Source organism: Pongo abelii, chromosome 3 (assembly GCF_028885655.2).
Source record: "Pongo abelii isolate AG06213 chromosome 3, NHGRI_mPonAbe1-v2.0_pri, whole genome shotgun sequence".
In the NCBI taxonomy this organism is placed as follows: domain Eukaryota; kingdom Metazoa; phylum Chordata; class Mammalia; order Primates; family Hominidae; genus Pongo; species Pongo abelii.
The window spans coordinates 151588303-151608683 of NC_071988.2; the positions used below are offsets into that span (position 1 = coordinate 151588303).

The 20381-nt window shown below is 33.9% G+C and overlaps 1 long non-coding RNA gene across 1 annotated transcript; it reads left to right on the forward strand.

Annotated features, from left to right (window-relative positions):
- Nucleotides 1–13644: 13644 nt before the first annotated feature.
- LOC112133151 (uncharacterized) lies at nucleotides 13645–20113 on the forward strand. Its single transcript, XR_002914828.2, has 4 exons — nucleotides 13645–13854; nucleotides 14185–14226; nucleotides 17693–17833; nucleotides 19038–20113. It is a non-coding gene; the product is annotated as an uncharacterized LOC112133151 (long non-coding RNA).
- Nucleotides 20114–20381: the final 268 nt, after the last annotated feature.

The following is a 20381-nucleotide window of genomic DNA, read 5'->3' on the forward strand; positions in this document are numbered from 1 at the left end:
TAAGCAATTCATCTATATTTTATTACCCAAAATATTCATCAAAAAGCAAAAGGTGTAATAGTAAGGCAGGTAATAAAATGATACAGCTTTTAAGGCTCATAAACACATTTAATTCAGTTTTTTCCCAGCCATAAATCTGGCCAATCAAGAGGTGTCCTTCAACATATTTGGTATTTTACCAAGAATTTTTCACAAGAAAAGATATCTTTTGCCAACCAATCACAGGGCTAAAGTCATGCCATTATTATTCTAGTCCGAAATAACATGCAAATTATTATCTAACAATGCATCAGATATTTTCAATGATGAAAGTTATCCAAAGAGACAAGAGTTAAAAGTTGTGTGGAAAGTTTCAGTGTCTAGAAATTGGCAGAGAAAGAATTCAGTGGTACCAGGAAAAAGGCAAATGACTTAATTCACAAACTTTCTCAAGGGCTATCCTTTTCCAATTCTCCTTCCACCAACAAATGTAAAACATGCTATCCTGACACTATGCTGTTTCTTGAGAAAAGACGGAAATCATTCTCCGATATCATTTATAATTATCCTTGACAGCAGAAAAGGGTGAAAAAAAATTTATTAGTGACCCAGATAGAGTGAGTACATTGAAAATAGTCACATTTGTTTTGATGGAAAATGATTCTTATCTTACAAAGATATCTGAAGAGGTGTTCTATGGCTATAGCATCACCATTCCTTTAAAAAATAAAATTACTTTCTGCATAAAGTCTAGAGGTAGCCTTTGAGGGTCATTTCAGGGAGGCCTGAATGAACTGATGGATGTCCGCCAGTATGCACTTAACAATTTGGGGACAAACATAAAGGGCTGTAAGGATACAGAATAAAATAGAAATGGATTAGTCAATATGTCTCCAATAAAAGAAAGTGCTTCTGTAAAGAGATGGCTGCATTTTATTGTATATTACAGATTTATTTGCTCCATACAGAGTTTGCTATATATTTTCTGAATATCTGTTTATTGGGTCTTATTTGTCCCATAATCATGGTAACATTTGATATGTATTTCTGTTAAAAGAAACATTGTTTCTAAGATATCAAGCTCTAAATGATAAATCACTGAAACAATTTAATGAAATGCCTTTTTGATAAGAGAACATTTAAATAAAACATTTTGTATATAAAATATTGAAACAAAACTACTTTAAGTTGCAGCTAGTCTTAAATGTTTTGACCGTCTTATAGAACAAATATCCTGAATTGAAGTCTTTCAGGGTTTATTAAAACATCTTTCTAATATTCTACTATTCCAAAGTCTGTTTAGGCTTGCACCTTCATGAAAGAGATACTTTTGGAAATGAACGAATGAAACCAGACTAAATGCAGGACATGATAAAAGCACACATTTTGTCCAAACTAAAAATGCTTAAGCAAATGTGACAATATGCTTCACAATCATAAAAATTATCTACTAAGGAATCTGAAAATTTTGCATGCAGATAATACATAGTGCAAAACTTCCTTGATTTATTTATCCAATTTAAAACATGGTATTATCAAAAAATGAAATAAAATGTAGGGATGTTCAATAAACATGGATTAACTAAATCAACTTTTAAATATTTTAAGATTTGTGAATTCTATATTATAAAAACTCTATAAAGATTTCCACATATAATGTATTGTGTATATTCATGCTTACTTTAATTATAACACTATAATAAGTTTTACTTGATAAAACCAGTCAAAGATAAATATTAAAAAGTGATAGAATTTGTAGGTATACCTTTTATATTCATAGGACACTTGTTTATTATTTTGGAGGTTTTTAATATGAAGGATTTTTAGTTGGTACTTAAAACTAATTGAAAGTTTTAAATTATAATAAATGTACAGAGTTTGTTTCAATTTCTGATGCTTCATGCTTTCATTTTAGCAGACAGTGGAAATGTTTTCTCATGTGCCATGTTTGCCAAGAAAAAGCACAATATTCTTCATGCAGATCTTAAAATCTTGGCTTAGAAACTAAAAATCTAATTTCTGTGGGAAAAAAAAAAAGTGGAACAAGAAATATTCATCCAGTTAAATAACTATTTGGAAAGCACTGCAGAGATGGATAAATTACCCCTGAGAATTAGGTTCAAGATTTTGGGAAAGATCTTGTGTTTGGTGATTCATATTTATTCCCTTCTTTTAAGAGATATCTCTGAAAGGAAGAAATCTCAGTATCCTTCTCTTGAAGTAATAGATATTTTCACATGCACAGAAATGAAGGTAGTGTTTTCTTGCAAGAGCCTATTTGATTTCTGGGTTGTGTATCTAGATTCTATACCAGAATACCAGAGCTAGCTAGACTGAATTTTATATATTGTGAAATTAGCATCCTTGGTTTACAGAAAGAAAACTGAGTCTCAGGGAGATATATTGCATCCTCGATGACTCCAATTTGTACAGGTTACAACCCCCAAACAAACATTGCATTGTAGAGAATTGATAGATTTTCCATTTAAAAATGTTTTGTACAGGAAGTCTAGTGCTTTTTTTGAAGCTCTTGCAGTGCTTCCTTACACTGATCTCTTACAGTGATCCTAAGCGTTTAACATGGTTTTAGTTTTACATCTCAACTCTCCTCCCTGATCTATCCATCTAGACAAAGGTCAGAATTAAAATGGTTGTGGATGATGAATGATATCAAATATTTAATAAGCCATTCTAAATCATCGGACTGTAATTACATAAAAGGTTGTTATAATGAAAGCAAGTGGCTTATGTGGCCAATAGAACTCTGGTATATTATAGTCTCATAATTCAAAATATGCTTCTGATTGTTATTTGATGTCACATAAGAGTTCAAGAATAAGAATCGACTTGTCTGTTATTTATTCTGCAGTTTTAGGCTCATAAAATTCTGTAAAAGAGATTTGCCTCCTGCAAAGCCAGCACGACTTTGTGTGGTACTAGTCATTCGGAAAATTTAAGCTCACATTTTTAATACATATATCAGCAGTCTCTTTAGCAGTGAGATTTCATAGTTTCTTTTCAAAAATTATGTGTACCTATGTATATATTTATATTTATTTTGGGCATGCAGATGTAGATTTTATTCTGTGACCAGAGCTGGAATCTGAGCAAAGCTGTTCTTTTCCATGACCTCTAGAGACAAAGGTTAAGATTTTTACTTCTAAGTAGCAAATAGTTTATCAAGTATGCGTTAAGTTTATTTCTCTCTTTATTTACTTGTAAGTTAGGCTGGTTATTTATTTGCTTAAGAAATCCTTAGATCTGTATGGAAGAACACACTCATAACATTTCTAGCATTCTCCTTATTCAACACTTTATGTCCAAAATCTGAAAATCTACAGTTGTCACCAATTAGACCAAGCTATCGTTGGTTAGTGGAAACTTGCTGACTGACACTGCAGAATAGTTGAAGGAAAGCCCTGAGTAGCAGCCCCTCAATTAGTCAAGGGTCAGGTGGTGAACAGTTCAGCATCCATGCTGATAGAAATGGTGCATAAATGCTAACATTGTTACAAAGAACATGACTTGGTAGCATCATTGTAAAATTGCATTTATATTCAGTAGCACATTGTATATGCATGTATAAATTATTTTCATTATTTTTGGAGGAATTACATTTGAGAACAGTATATTGAGACTTGAAAAACATCTAATTTATTTTCCTTATTTTTTTTGTTGCATGTGCCCCAGTATAAAAATTACTAATCATTAAGTGTTAATATTAATTTAATATAATTGGTAATTTATGTACATGCTTTTAACTTTTGTGTCGTGGTAATCAAAGCAAAAAGCACTTTCTTTTTCTTTTGTCTTTGTATGTGAAAGGAGAAAAAAAAGCACTGTAATCTGTATTATGTAGATAGGAGAGAAAGTCACTAACATATTACGTTTCTGATTCGTCACCATACATAATGTTCGGGCCCATTGAAAATAAAAGAAACTCTTAGAGTCTGCTTCTTTTAATTTTTAATATAAAGTACTATAATATAAAATAACAAAGCACTAAATGCCATATTCATTCATTTTCCCTGAAACATTAGATATTATAGACAAACATTCATATTCTAATTTTTTCTTAAGTAACAATGACAATCTCTAATATATACATTTTAAATATTTCGGTTTCTTTTTCTTTCTTTCTTTTTTTTTTTTTTTTAAAGATGGAGTCTCGCTCTGTCGCCCAGGCTGGAGTGCAGTGGCGTGATCTCGGCTCACTGCAACCTCTGCCTCCCAGGTTCAAGCAATTCTCCTGCCTCAGCCTCCTGAGTAGCTGGGATTACAGACATAAGCCACCGCGCTCGGCCTAGTTTTTTTTTTTCTTTCTATTGTTTAAAGTAAGAGAACAAAGTAATAGAGTCAATAACTATTCTTACTGGTTGGCTTTGCCCAACTTTTTGGATCATTATTTTTCATAATGCAATGTCAGTTTATCTTTTGTTTTATATATATATATATATATATATATTTTTTTTTTTTTTTGAGAAGGAGTCTCAATCACTCTTTCACCCAGGCTGGAGTGCAGTGGCGTGATCTTGGCTCACTGCAAGCTCCGCTTCCTGGGTTCACGCCATTCTCCTACCACAGCCTCTGGAGTAGCTGGGACTACAGGTGTCCGCCACCACTCTCAGCTAACTTTTTGTATTTTTAGTAGAGATGGGGTTTCACTGTGTTAGCCAGGATGGTCTCGATCTCCTGACCTCGTGATCCGCCCGCCTCATCCTCCCAAAGTGCTGGGATTATAGGCGTGAGCCACCGCGCCCGGCCTTATCTTTTGTTATTTTTAAAAATAGAAATATAGTTAATCAAAGCATGTTTCTTTAATTTTATTTTGAAATATTTTCTTTATAAACTAGTCACAGGAAAGTGTGTGTGTGTATATAAATAATTTTTATACTTATTTAAAGTACATTAGAATACTGATAGTTTTGTATATATATATACACACACACACATACACACACCTCCATTGTTAATAGAAATGGAAAGCACAATAAAAATAATTTTGATTATTCTAATTTTATATATAAAGTAAATCTCAGAGAGATTTTTAAGCACTGCTAGGTATATAACTAGAATCCCAGTTTTCAAATGTCTGCTTTCCTAGCAAACGATTGTGAACATTCTAAAGTCACATAATTAAAATAGCTGTCAGTCAACCAAAATAAATAGAATTTTGCAAGAATTTAAAGCATGTTCCTGAGTATTAGAAAATGGTCAGTCTGTGTGACTCTCCATTGAATAATTCTGATAAGTTCTTTTAGGTTGGGTAGCAAAGAATAAATAATATTTGATTCTTTTAGAAAAGGTTTATTATTAAGCCTCTAATAATGCAGCACCTTGTAAAATGCATCCTGAACTGCTAAGCCCACCATCTATTCATCTAAGATCCTGTGAGCACTTAAGTTAAAATTGTAGAGATTATGCCTAATATCCTACTTGTATGCTCAGCTTATCTGCTATAGATTATAGGGGTTCTGTGGGTAGTTCTCTAGAAATGTTACCTATGGCTGCCTTTTATCTGAATTTATTATGTCTAGCTGTATTGTGCAGAAGTCCATAAAGTAGTAGATAACTACTTTACTTCTAAGATATATATACCCCATGGTATGTCCACTAGCTGGAATTTCTCCAGGTTCTATTTTGACACAAAATGTCCTTTACCACTTGGGTCTGGCCTCTGAATTGTGGCTGTCTTAGCAGTCTAGAAACTATAGTAATTTGGTGAACAAATCATGTATAAGAGAAGTTTAAGATGGCATTGAATTAAAATAAAATTAATATTAGTATAAAGGTAGTTGAGGGAAGTGGAGCTATAAAGGCCCTTTCTATTTTTCACTTTAACAACCTATTTTCAAGGATGGAAAGCCAAGATGATAAACTGGTCTTTAAACTAAAACCTGGAGAGTTGTTACTGGTATCAGACTGGAAACAACATTTATTGGCTGCCCATGAAAATATCAACCTGGTACCATTCATGGTAAAAGGGTCTAGTGCACAGAACTGGTAGGTCCTAGAGGCAGAGTGTGTTAACCTGCTTTGCTAATTAAATTCTGAGATTTTAACAGATTAAAAATGTCAGAATTTCCTAGTGTATTGCAAAATAACAATACATGCACACGTAGAGTATTGGAGAGTAAGGGTAACATATATTTTTATGGTTATTTAAAGTACGTTGGAATACGAGTAGGTTTGTATATATTTGTACTATATTTAATGTTAACATATAAATTAAATACTATTAAAATAATTCGAAGGGCCAAAAATATAGTTTTCCACAAGTCTCTGACATAAATATTCTGCTAACCTAAAATTGGTTGGAACTTAAATACTTGGGGGCAGATAGAAAAAAATATAGTCAATGGATTTCAGGATACAGTCTCATGGAACTTTTACTAAATATATTTTCTGAAGTTGTTGCCTTTACAAACAGTTCCTTGCAATGCTGTACAGCAATGATTGTTGAAAAATTCTTCCTTATTTTGAGTTGAAAGAGTATCCTTTGTCTTTCATTACCGTAGGAATAGCACAAAATGGCTTTTTTGTTCCTTCCACCATTTTGTAATTACTAATTTTCAAGTTTGATATCTACTGGTTCTTCCAGGAAAGGTGAGTAAAAGGGGGGAAAAAAAGCAATTTGCAGTTACTTAAGAAGTAATGCCTGAAATAATGGACACTTAGTTTGTAATTCTGAGTTTACAACTCAGTGGGAGGTCACTAAACTTTAAAATGACCATGTTAACTTAGTAAACAGATCTTATTTATTTAAAATTGCCACTCTGCTACACATTAACATTGTACCCTTGATCAGGCTATTTAACTGCAGTCTCTCTTTCCTTATCTGTGAAATGAGGTTTACCATCATTCATCATAGATATTTTGTGATGTCAGATGAAATGATGGATGTAAATTTATAGCAGAGAAACTTACAAAATATGTTTCATTTAAGTTAACAATAAGCTATCATTTTGGTTAATTGTACTTTTTTTGTTTTTGAGATGTTAGACATCTTCTAAGTCATATTGTACGTAAACCACATTGAAATTAATGTTACTGTTTGAAAGGTAACATCTATTTGAAGAGAATTATGTTTAGGTTTATAGGAAAACTGCTTCTCTGCTCATAACACTTTTAACATCAAATATGTGCATTTTCCACACCAAGCAATTCTCCAGGTCTCTGGAGATATCATACGTGGGTGTCCTACATTCCAATTTGATTCTGACTCTAACTACCCAGCGTTAGCACAGACCCAACAGAGAAAGGGCTCAGTCCCACAAGACTGCCCTTGCTTTAGGCATCAGTTGAAAGTAGTCAGTCCCCAGGTTACCCACACTTCTGTCCGACATGACTACAAATTGTGGCTTTCCACAGCCCCTTCTTCAGTTTCCATAATTTACTGTAACAGCTCACAGAACTCAAGGAAACATTTTGCTTGACATTAGCAGTTTATTACAAAAGATTCTACGAAGGATACTATGAAGCCAGATGGAGAGATACACAAAGCCAGGTCTGGACTGGGTCCTGACCACAGTAGCTTATTCTCTGTAGAGTTGCATGTGCCACCTTCTTATCATATAGATGCGTTAGCCACCATGAAAGCTCTGTAAACTACATCATTCAGAGATTTTATGAAGGTTCCATTACATAGGCATGATTGATTAAATTGAGCCATAGGTGATCAGCTCCTCTCCCCTTCCCAGAGGTCAGAGGTGCAGCTGAAAGTTCCAACCCCCTGATTGTATGGCAACCACCCTTCATCCTGAGGCTATCTAGACGCACATCAAGAGTCACTCTATTAGCACAAACTCAGATATAATTGAAAAGGATTTATTAAGGACAACAAAAGACACTCCTCACACCCATCACTCAAGAAATTTCAAGGATTTTAAATGTTGTATGCCAGGACCCAGAGATGAAGACCAACTATATACTTCCTATTATATCACAATATCACAAGGTTGTTATGTGACAAACGAAGGAAATTCATATAAAAATGCCTTTGTTAATTCAGAGGACCTTCAGATAGACTAAGTCACTTCTACTAATCAATCCAGATTCTAATACACATAATAATGATTTATAATGATTTGACTTACAATTTTTTGACTTTATGACAGTGTGAAAGTGTTAAGTGTTCAGTAGCATGTGTACTTTGAGTACTCATATAACCCTTTGTTTTTCACTTTCAGTACATTATTACATAATATATTCAATACTTTATTGTATATTAGGCTTGGTGTTAGATGATTTTGCCCAACTGTAGGCTAATGTAAGTGGTCTAAGCACATTTAAGTCAGGCTAAGGCAAGGTATAATGTTCTGTAGGTTAGGTGTATTTAATGAATTTCTGACTTAAGATATTTTCAACTTACAATGGGTTTATCAGATGCAACCCTATTGTAAGTTAAGGTTCATCTGTACTGGTTGAACAGTACTTGTCTGGCACTGTATCTGGAACTTACACTTATTTATTAGATACTTTATAATGTAATCCACACACACAAAGGTATAGTTGTTTCTTGGTATTCGTAGGGGATTCATTCCAAGACCCTCCGTGGATACCAAAATCCACGGATAAGATGCTCAAGTTTCTTATATAAAATGGTGTAGTATTTACATGTAACCTATGAACACCTTCCTGTATACTGTAAATCATCTCTAGATTACTTATAATACCTAATACAATGTAAATATTATGCAAATAATTTTTAATTTTAATTTTTTTTTTTTGTAGAGACAGGATCTCACTATGTTACCCAGGCTGGTCTCAAACTCCTGGCCTCAAGCAATCCTCCCACCTCAGCTTTCCAAAGTGCTGGGATTACAGGCATGAGCCACCTGCCTGGCTTTGCAAATAATTTTTATACTGTATTGTATAGGAAATAATGACAAGGAAAGAGTTGTGCATGTTCGGTACAGACACACCCGTACATTTATTTTTCTGAATATTTTCCATGTGAGGTTAGTTTTATCCACCAATGCAGAACTCATGGATAAGGAGGGCTGATGGTATATACATATACAAATACATATACATGTACATATACATATACACACATTCCTTAATCTTCCTAAGAAGATGTTATAAGGTAAAGACTCACTCTACTAAAGCACAGAGGATTTCAGTAACTTCTTCAAAGTTATTACACAGTTATTTTATGTGAAGTGAGATTTCACCTAACTTTAAAACCCATGTATTCCAGCTGCTATGGCTATATTACAAAGCACCCTAGAACTTTAGTGGCTTAAAACAACGCTCAAATTTATTTTGCTCACAAGTCTGCAGCTGGGGCGTGATCAAGTAAAATGTTGCTGCTTTCCATTTTTCTGCCTTCAGGTGACATTCACTCCCAATGGTTGACTGAGTCAGGGATATAAGGCTATCCTGGTCTCAAGAGAAGAGACTCTGCAGTGTGGTTTATGCTCCAGAACCCTCCCTCTGTGCAGGCCAAGGCTGGGGTATAGCTCCGAACACATCTTTGTTTGTTTCCTCCCTCTTTCCTATTAGACTTCATTTCCTGATAGATTTGTTCAAGAGTTCTCCTTCAGTTAATCACATGCTCCGATTTGCTGTCTTGGGCTCTCTCTCTGTGAAATCCAATCCAAGACGTGAGTTTAAATTGCATGTAAAAAGATCAAGAAAATGAAATTATTGAAATAGATAAAGCAATAAACAACTTTTCTCACTGGTAGCTTTTTCCAGGTATTATATTAGTTCTTCCCTAATATTAATTAACTTGGCTCTAGAGATACATTTTTTTTTTTTGGATTTTCCAAGGTTTTATTAGAACACGTTCTTCACAATGCTTGCATTGCTTTTGTTGTGATCTGTGTACAAAAATCTAGGTGCTCGATTATCTCTTGCACAATTTGTCCATGTAAATTAATTTTTCTTCTAGCCTCTTTTTTCACATGTGAAGCACAGGACACACTTTTTAAGAAAAAAAATGTCCTTGCCTCTCTCAGCATCAACAACAATTAGTATCAGAGACCCAACCCAAGCATGTATTTAGACAGCTTTCTGTGGACTCTGCACCTTTATATGTGAAGTAGAGGCTGAATTTACATTATTTCACATTATCAAATAATACTGAATGATTCAAATAGAATTTGAAAATAAATTGAAAAATTTAGAAAATTAAGTTTACAAAACATGTAATGTGTATTTGTAGAATCCAGAAGATATTTCCCAGAATGAAGAGGCAAGAGAAAGAACAAAGTGGAGACTCAATATAGATGTATGTAATAGCATATAATTTCACTTGTCTTTTACTCTGAGGAAATATTTAAGTAGATGAAGGTTTCCTAACTCCTTGCATGTTCTCTCTCATTCTAATGTTTATATTCACCAGGACCAGGAAGCCAGTCACTTCTCCCACCCACAGAGCATCTCACAATTCACAGCAAGACACTCTGAGAAGGCACCAGCACACAGAACCCCCTATTAAAAATCCAGCATCACTGATTCAAAGTGCCTATTCTTTTCTAAGAGCCGGAAAAAATTATTTTGTGTAAAATGTATTTTAAACTTCACTTTTCTTAAGAGAGTCAAGGCAAAGGAAGAAACTGATGATAAATAACATCCATAAAGACTGAGTGACAGTATTTTAAAGCTTTAGTTTAGACTTATATTCTGAAACAGTAATTTTTTAACTCACAAAATGAATTTCATCAATGACAGTATTTCACATCTCCCAGTTATGTTTGTACTTTGAAAGAATATTTTCTTAACCTATAAAGTGGCCGAACTTGGGAATTTTATTGAGCCAAAAATCTTTTTATGAGTAAGTCCCACTTAAAAAAAAAAAAAAAACAGAAAGAGTTCTGGGAAAATATGAGGAAAAAGTCACAGATGTACAAACCTTTTTTTGCTATTTTAAAAGAACCAAAATAAATAAAAATAAGTGCAAAGAGGAAAAAATAGCAAAAATTAAGCCTAATGTTAAAAGCGTAGTTTGGAAGAAGAACTTTTGGCAATTAATGAAAGGTCCATTTATCCACCCATCCAAAAATAATCTGGTGAGTGGACAAGATTCCAGTAACTAGAAACAGGAGGACTCAGAGTAGGTATAGGCAAGCCAGAATAAAAAGGTCTAGCATGCTTTCTAGGCCAGTTAGGTGGGGTGCGGTGGGATTTGTTCCATAGGGGACATTCAGCAAATCTGGAGATGTATTTGATAGTCATACTGGGGACAGGGAGGGCACTAGTTATGTGTAGTAGATAGAGATCAAAGATGCTATTAAACCCTACAATACACAGGAAAGTTCCCCTCCTCCAGCAACAACGAGTCATCTGATCCACAATGTCAATAGTGTGAAGGTTGAGAAAACCTGTTTTAGGCTAAACTCTTTGTCCCACCAAAAAAGAAAAAAAAAATATTATGAAGAAACATTACTGTATTCAGAAAAATAAAGATCATACAAATGCTTACTTTCCTTTGTGAATTCAGCCATTTACCAAATTAGATTTGAACTCTGGGTTCAGAATCAGAACCATGTGATTGACGTATGAGATCATCACAAGTGGACAAAATTATTTCAGAAATAGACATCAATCGTATTATACATTTGACCCATTTCTATTCCTATTATCATGACATTGCTGTGCTTCATTGGGTCACTGCTTGCTCCATCACTTCTGTGGTAGGGAAAATTTTTCTAGGTCAGCCAATTGTATACCTTTAGTAGCCTCAGAGGCGGCCCCTTCAAAGATGATGGTGTAATTATACCAATGAATTTCCTCCCAGGTCAAATTTATCTCTGGGTTTTTCCCTATTGTTTCTATCTCCTTTAAGGTGGAGTGTGTACATTTTTAAGAATTTCCCAGAACAACATCGGGTGGAAATTTCCCTAATTTATTTCCTAATTTCTTATTAGTGGTGGTCTTAGTAGACCTGGGTGGGGAAACTTATTCAGAGAACATCTAGACTTCTCCGTATGATTAAGTATATTTGTGTATATTAAGCAAATTAAATATATTTTTGTAAGAATTCCCTTGGCTGTAACATCCAAGAGCTCTGGTTGATTCTGTGGGAAGCCAATGTTGCAATTGTAGAGAATTTTTTCCTTGAGAGTTATGTAAAACTTGCAGTTGGTATTGTTAGGTTAGAGAACAGTTCCCAAGATGGTTGTAGTCCTTGATTTTTGAGACATGCCTTGGCCCAGGTAATATTATGTTGTATACATCATGTTCCTTATATATATCTATTGATAAGTGATCAGGAATGAGGCCCATGGTCAGGTATGCTTGGTCTCTTAGTGCAATTTCTTTCCACCTCAATAAATGAGTCTTGCACTGGAGTGGGGGAGATAATTATAACTAATAGGGAAAGGGCCAATATTTGTAAAGGCTTACATTGTTGGCAGCCTTCACATTTACAATCATCCCAGGGATTGGAATGAGGTATAGTTTTATTTATCTCTGTAATCCCAGAGGGGTTGTTGGTATTGCCTCTGGATTTTTAGTTTAATTGCACCAATCATGAGCTTCATGGTTGTAACATTGGGTACACATTATTGCTGGGCACTCTTCAAATGAGACTCAGTAGGTAGTGGCTCTTTTTGTTTGAAGGCACTAGTTAATTAGAGTGAGTTTTCTGTGATTTGGAGTAAAAGTTGGCCCAAAGATAGAGTTTAGAAGACATTTAGGAGTCTCATGTTGAATTTTCTACAGTTTATAGCCTGCTACTTACTGTCTGAAATGTTATTTAATTTTGGTTCACCTTGATGTTAACTTTAATGGGCTCTTTGTTTGACTTAATTTGTTGTATGTCTGTCACATTCTCCATTACGGAACTTAGAAAACATTTTTTATTAGCTTCTTTAAAAAGTGTTTTTAGGTAAGAGTAGTTTATTCCAAATATTTGGTTCATTTCTTCTCTGATCTTCTGTAGCAATCTTGTCCCCTTACCATGGACCCTATGCTAAATACTGTTTATTTTTCTATTTCTATTTCCTGTGTGCTTTTAGAACATTAATCTCTTTGGATTCTCTGAAACACTTATAGTAGCAAGTCTTTAACCACATTCATTAAAGTTAACGGATAACAGGATTAATCATGTGCTTAAAAGTAAAAGAAAAAACCAACAAGATTATATGAAATAATTACATGATTATATAATAAACCTTTTGTGTAAAATAATAGAAATAAAATTAATAATTATTTTGCTCAGTCCATGTAGTTATTTCAGAAGAACAAGTACACATAAATAATACTTAATAAGCAAGGATATATTAAAATTTGAGACAAAATACTAAGAAAACAGGAAATTAAACTAGCAAATTTCAAAAACTGGAATAAGGCAGGCTTCTTTTTTGGGGAAAACAAATAAAACAACTTAGAGGGCAAAATAGTAAAGAGAAAGCCAGAACAGTGGGACTCAAGCTGCAACATCCTGTAGAAAACCTTGCCTTATTAAGCTAATTGGTTTCTGTTTGCTTCTTCACTTGTCCCCAGGTGCTTTCTTGCTCTGCTCCACAGGTGGTCCCAGTTCCTCCTGGCGGGTGTGAGTGCTCTACTCAGTGTGTAGTGAGTACTCAGTAAAAGCTAACTTCCTAACTGCCTGGAGCTGAATTGACTTCCACAACAATGTTATAGAATTGCTAAAAAGGGAATACGGCCAGGTGGCTCACCTCCTCTTCCCTCTACTATCTGAGATCTTTTATTGGTTTATACAGTGTGAGTGTGGCCAATTGAAATTAACAAAAGCAAAGGAGGAATGCGCTAGTTCTTATTAAGAAAATTAAAAACAAAACATCTTTCTCAGTCTGCCTTTACATCTATTTATGTTATGTTATACACTATCTCCACTGCAAACATAAATTTTCAAATAATAATTATATAAAGGTTGGATGACTGTGTATTTTACTATCAATTGTAAGTATATTTTTTTTAATTTGGCATTCTGTTAAATTTCATGATTTAAAAAAAATGTTGTTTGGAGAATTCATTGGTATGCTCAAAAGATAATCTCCACAGAATTCATCTTGTGAATAGAATTATTTTCAAAGAAGCCTAGTTCCTGATGCTACACTGTAAAAAGATTTGGGTAATACACAATATATATTGGCTCTTCTACATGGACTTCAGGGTATAGAATTGATATTATGCAAAAATTTGATTTTTGAGAATGGGAGCTTACAAATAAATAGATTTATATTTCACTTTTTCTGGATATCTAATACTATCTATAAATTATCTTTTTAGGACCCTGAAAAACAACTTTAATCGGGGTTATACTGTGTTAAGGTAAGTGCCCATGAGTTTATTTCATGTAGTTGAAATATAGTATTTTTACTCTCAGTCAAAACATTCTTCAATCATGAATATCTTTTATTTTAATCTTTTATTTTTATTGTGGCTATAGATTATAAAATAATTTATGATAGAAATTTTATGCCGTGAATTTTTAGGTCTCCTAGCTACCTTATTTGATATTCCAAAAATGTATTCTATATTTGAGTACTGCAAACACCATCTAGATAGAAGTCTTCTTAGAATAGAAACAGATTGTTTGACATTTGGTTGTTCTTTATTTTGATAAAAGTGGTGCATGGAGAAAAGTTTAGCTTTAAAAAAAATTGGCAAGTGAGTTTAGAAAAAAGTTGATTTGGCTCAAGCGTTTGGTCAAGTTTAAATATTAGACAAAAAAGCTGGGATTGATAATAGAAATAGCAAGAGGTTATTTTCTTCACCAGTGTTTATAAAAAGATCAGTTTTCACACCAGTACTTGCTGAACAAAAATTAATAATTTCACACATTCCATTTACTCCAGGAAGGAACCACAGGAGCCCAGTGTTTCTGAAAGTGAGGTTCTACCAGCTCTGTAGTATTTAATAATAAGATAGTATATAAATTTGAGTGCAAATTCAACTTTTGGGTATCCCAAAGAAACTAGAGCTAATAGCTAAATAAATAAATCAGTTTCAATACCTTAGATGATTTTAACAAAATTTATTTAGCTGGTTGAAAAAATTGCTGGGGACATTGTAGCTAAGGTTTCCAAAACGTAATTGGGAATGTCAAAACAAATCATAACGAAATGTACAACTGTGCAGATTTATGCTTTGTACCAAACATTCCTAATGCATGGAATAGTTACAGAGAAAAAGACTTCAGTGTCAGTTATGAAATTGTAGGTGGAGGAAAATTCATTTCTTTATTCCTTTATGATAGCACATTCTAATGGCTTTAGCTATATGAGAGCTTTTTAATATAAAAGCCATGATTTATATGAACCATGCATGAGTCTGGAATGAAAAAAGGTAATTTTCAATATGCTAATGCTATGCTGTACTGCCTAGAACACAGCAATCCAATAGAAATATAACGTAAGCCTTACATTGGAATGTAAAATTTTCTAGCAGCCACATTTAAGAGTAAAGAAAAATAGGTGAAATTAATTACAATGTCATATTTTATTTAATCTGTCATATCCCAAAATATTATTTTTTCAACATATAATGAATATAAAATGATTATTGAGATATTTTACACTTTTTTGTACTTCTAAATCTAGTGTATGTATTCCACTTACAGTACATCTCAGTTTGGACTAGCCACATTCAGGTGCTTTATAGCCACATCTTGGATAATATGGGCTTAGAAAAATACCTATACTACCTCTTAAATTGAATTTAGTAGAATAATTATCTTCATAAAATCATGTGTATCTATTAGATTCTTAAAAGACAAAAGTACAACAAATCTAGTTTTGCAGATCTTAATTGGCTTGTATTTGCAATTCCAGAATCGGACAGCAGTCAGGACCAAAAATCATTCAGAATGTTCCACCTCACAAGTGCAGGTTTTATTTATAGCCAGGGACAAGGAAGTGACATACAAAAAGCAGAAGTGAGGTACAGCCAGATCAATCGGTTAAAGCTCAGCATTTGCCTTAATTGAATGTGGTTTGAACAGCCTGCTGGCTGCCACGGACTGAAGCTAGGCTGCAGTGATTGGCTGAGACTCAGCTATTTGTTATAAAGGCAAATTCCGAAGATAAGTTTTCAGCTTTTTTATATAACAACTTAGGTTGCAGTTTATTTAGGAGGACTTGTACTGAAGCTTCTAAAGCTCAGACTTAGTTCAATTTAACAACAACAATTATTAAAATTAGAAATTTAGTCATATAGCTGGGATATATCTCTGTGATACTTAGGTATTGACTCTTCAAAATCAACATTTTTCAAATGAAAATGCCTTGTTTACAAAAGATGAGAATTGAAATGTATAATTTCTGAGTATCATTTTTATATCAATGAATTAATATTATAAAAAAACTTTTCTCTCCAGTGTAAATTAGTTGTCTCAATACATTTTTTTAATGCATAAAATGGATATATGTTCAAACATTTTTATGGGACACTATGCCTATGACTGAAATTTTATGAATCTACATGTATCTCCTCTGTTTTACCAACACTGAAGCTCTGTAGCATCCATGCTCCAGGAGCACTAAACAGTTATTTTATTTATTTGCTCCTTTTCTGTCACAGTATCTTATCTTACTGAATGACGCTCTAATCCCTTAACTTGTCTGTCACCACACACCATGAGATATGAGCTGACCTCTCTGAATATGTAGTCTAAGTCAGATATAACACTGAATATTTGCTAGTGGGAAAAGTAGATAATGGCCATGTTCAAGAGATAGGCAATATACTTGGACGGGGACAAAGTAAATGCGGGTGGTCAAATACTCTCTCCCTCAGGGAAGTGCCCAGCAGGAGGGAGAAATCCTGAGTACTTGTTTAGATCACCTTAATGACCATTAATCAACAGGTTTGGCTAAAAACAAACACACACACACCCCAATCCTAAATAGTTATCCTTGGTATAAGGAAAGGGAACTTGAGACAGCTGATAGCACATTCTTCATCACATGGTTAAGGTTCACAGGTCAAATTTATGAAGTTAATTTGATCGACAATGATTAAGTTCTTAAATTCAAAAGTTTAGAATCACCATAAACCCATGATACTATTATTTCATGTAAACATGCTTATTTCGTCCCAATAGTGCAGATGTCTGCTGTTAACCATTTTAATTGCTATTATATTTTAAGTGTTTGTACATTATTTGAAAATGTAAGTATGCTATTATTTTATGGTTTATTAAGCACAGAGCACACACATTCAGTCATAGTTGTAATACATGGGTCAAGAATCAGTACCCTCATTTTGAAAGTGATAATTATTCTTCCCTGTTATCTATTCCAAAGCAGAATGAAATGAAAATTAGTGTCAGCCCTTGAAAAGTAAGCATTATGGCTTGAAAAAGTAATAGTTAATGCTATACCTAAATAAGAAAAATGTATGGTAGTACCATATTAAAACGTGCGTTGAAGGAATGTATTAACTGTCCATTTCAAGTCATAACTAATAAAATTAAAATATAAAACATAAAGGTAATTTTATTATGAAGCAACACTATTTATTTGTCCCACAAATTTAATAGAATCTTTAATATGTGTTTATTAACAAATTCCATATAGTGAAACTACCATATGAGAAAAGAATTAACATCAACTAGTAGGTATCACAAATGCATTAATGGTATATACATTCATAAAAATCAAGGCTAACTTATCTATCATAAGAATAAAATATTTGCAGTTTAGCTTCTAAATAGAAAAAAATCTCAGAGAAATTGTTTGAAATATATTATGATGTTTTAAACCTGTGCCTGTCTCATGTCACAATTTCACCTCAGAGCTGCATGAGTTTTACCTGTAAAGAGGACCCAGAGGCTCACAACATGAAATGACTCTGAGATGTGTAAAAAGCATTGATCTACAAGAGACATTGAAATCATTGAGTATAAAACCTTCACTTTATGGATAAAGAACAGTAGGTAATTTTTGCCAAAGTACATGCCTTTACACTCACAAAGTCTACATTCATTTTTTTTCTGTTAAAGAATAATTTCACATATCCTTTGGGAAATTTGTCCCTCTGTTATCAATATGCATGTTTCTTGGTGGCTAAACTACCCAGCTAAAGAAAAGGAATATAATTAATTGGCTTAAGTCATTTTTCCAGCCACAGTGGTTTAACTAAGCAGAGGCATATTTTGTAACAGTGATAGCCAAGATCAGGTCTGTTGTCTTACTTTCTGTTAAAAGGAAACATTCTCTCTTTTTCTACTGGGCTTCATATTATGAATATGTAAGATCTGAAGTTCTTGTGGTCATAATGCAAATATGCAGGGAAGAACTAGTTTGAGATGGAAGACAATATTGAATTGCTGATGCTGCAGGTTTTCATTAGTCCAACCACTGCTCCATGAGGCCCCCCTGCCCCCGGTGTGTTTGGCTCCAGTCCCATATACTGACTTTTTAATAAGGAGAGGAAATCCATTTTGTTTTTGACTTAATAGAGTTTGAATTTGGCTTTCTGTCACTTTCAATTTCAAGAGTCTTAGTTGATTAAGTATGTTAAAAATTACAAATATTTCCAAGGTCGAGGTCTTAAAATGGCCCCAAATTTAATTATATGTTGGGGCTCAGTGCAGGAACCAGAATCTTGTCTCCTAGCTTTCAGTTTACTGTTTTTGCCCCTGTAAAATGTTGTATTCCTCAATTATCTTGGAAGCTTCTAGACAATGGAATGATGGCTACATAGGGAGTTTTGCCATGGCACCCAGGTGTCAGGGTTTAATTTAGTTCATCTATCGATTGTACCTTTACTAAAAGGAGAAGATATCCATGGAATCCCAAAATGATATCTAAAAAGTAGATTTTTGGGGATCTTCTGGAATTAAAAATACCTTTTAATATGAAGGGAACAATAGTAGACTAAGAAATAAAAGACAGATTCAGAAAGTTTATGAATGTGTAGTAAGAGAAAAAATTTTAATCTTTATAAACTATTGAGATTTGGGGGTTTTTATTATTACATCATATTTTAGCTTAAACTGACGACTCAGAAAATGAAATGTCCAAAACTGAATCCCTCTATCTTCTCTGAAAAATCTTTACAACATATATGCGGCTTTATATCACATTATTCAATATGGAGTCTGTGTGATGGCTAAAAACCTATCTGTGATGTTTCAGGCAATTACAAAGGCTTTACCAGATAGGACTCATGCAAGAAAACTGCCCTCCCCATACCACGTGAGGCACAGAGAGTGCACTGTTGTCTCTGAAGAGAGTTGCAGTTATGAACTCTAGATTCCTTGGCTGCCCATGCTCTTACACCTTCATTCCTAGGCTAAGTGCCTTCATTTGGAGATCTTTTTGTCTGGGAATTTTTTGGAGCCTCCATCAACAGTACGATGATCCTCAGGTCTGTGCTGATTTACCTGACCCTTGCCTGCAGCCATTCTACGGAAGAAGAATGAAACATTGAAGAACCAACACATTCTCCTATTTAGCTTCTTGTTCTGCTATTGAGTAATTAAAGAGTTGATTTTTGCTTTCATTTTGGTTTGTTGTCTTAATTACTCTGACACCATGCAGTTCAGTTCTCTCCAGCTCAGTTCTGCTCAAAACAGTCAAGTTATTATTTTACTTTATTTTTCTTACGCTCACATCCAATCGATCAGAGAATAATATTGGAATACATTCATAAGGTGATTATGATCATTTTCTTCACTTCTGCTGCTGTCACCGTGGACCCTGGCAATATCATCTCTCACCTGGATGGGTGTAACTGTAGCCCTACTGTTCTCCTTATTCCTACTGTTGTCTAACTATGATCTATTCTCAAAATATCAGCCAGAGTGATTCTGTGAAAATTTCAGCTCATGTTACTTCTTAGATCAAAACTCTGCAGTGACTTCTCAGTTTTCTAAAAGTAAAAGCTAACATCCTTACAATGACTGATGGAGCCTTAAATGGTCAGCAGTGTGTCTCCTGCCATCTCCCTGACCTTGTCTTTTACTTCTGTTCCCCTGCTTCAACATCTGCCCTTTGAGACAACTGCCTTGCTAATTTCCTCACCTCTTTCAGATCTTTATGCAGATAGCACTTCTCAATGAGCCCTAATCCAGTCACTGTATTTAAAATTCCAACATAGCTATCCCAATCCCTTACACCTGGTCCTCCTTATAATGCTCTCTTTCTTTTATATTTTTCAATGTATCATTTTCAATTACTCTCTATATTTTAATTATTGGTTACGTTTCTCTTTTTACCACCCAGGATGGAGGTTGCAGTGAGCCAAGATCACTACCCAAGACGGTAAGCTTCATGCAGGTAGAAATTTTGTTTTCTTCCCTATGTTGTGTTCTCTTCACTAATGAAGCTCAATTCCTAGAACAGATATTAGCATAGAATAGGTACTTGATAAATATTTTTAAATAAATGAATTAGTTAAAATTTTTTCTGCAAACAAACAAAACATTATGAGGCCGCTCTGGATTATGATTTGGAAGCCTGTAGTTATCACTGTGTTCT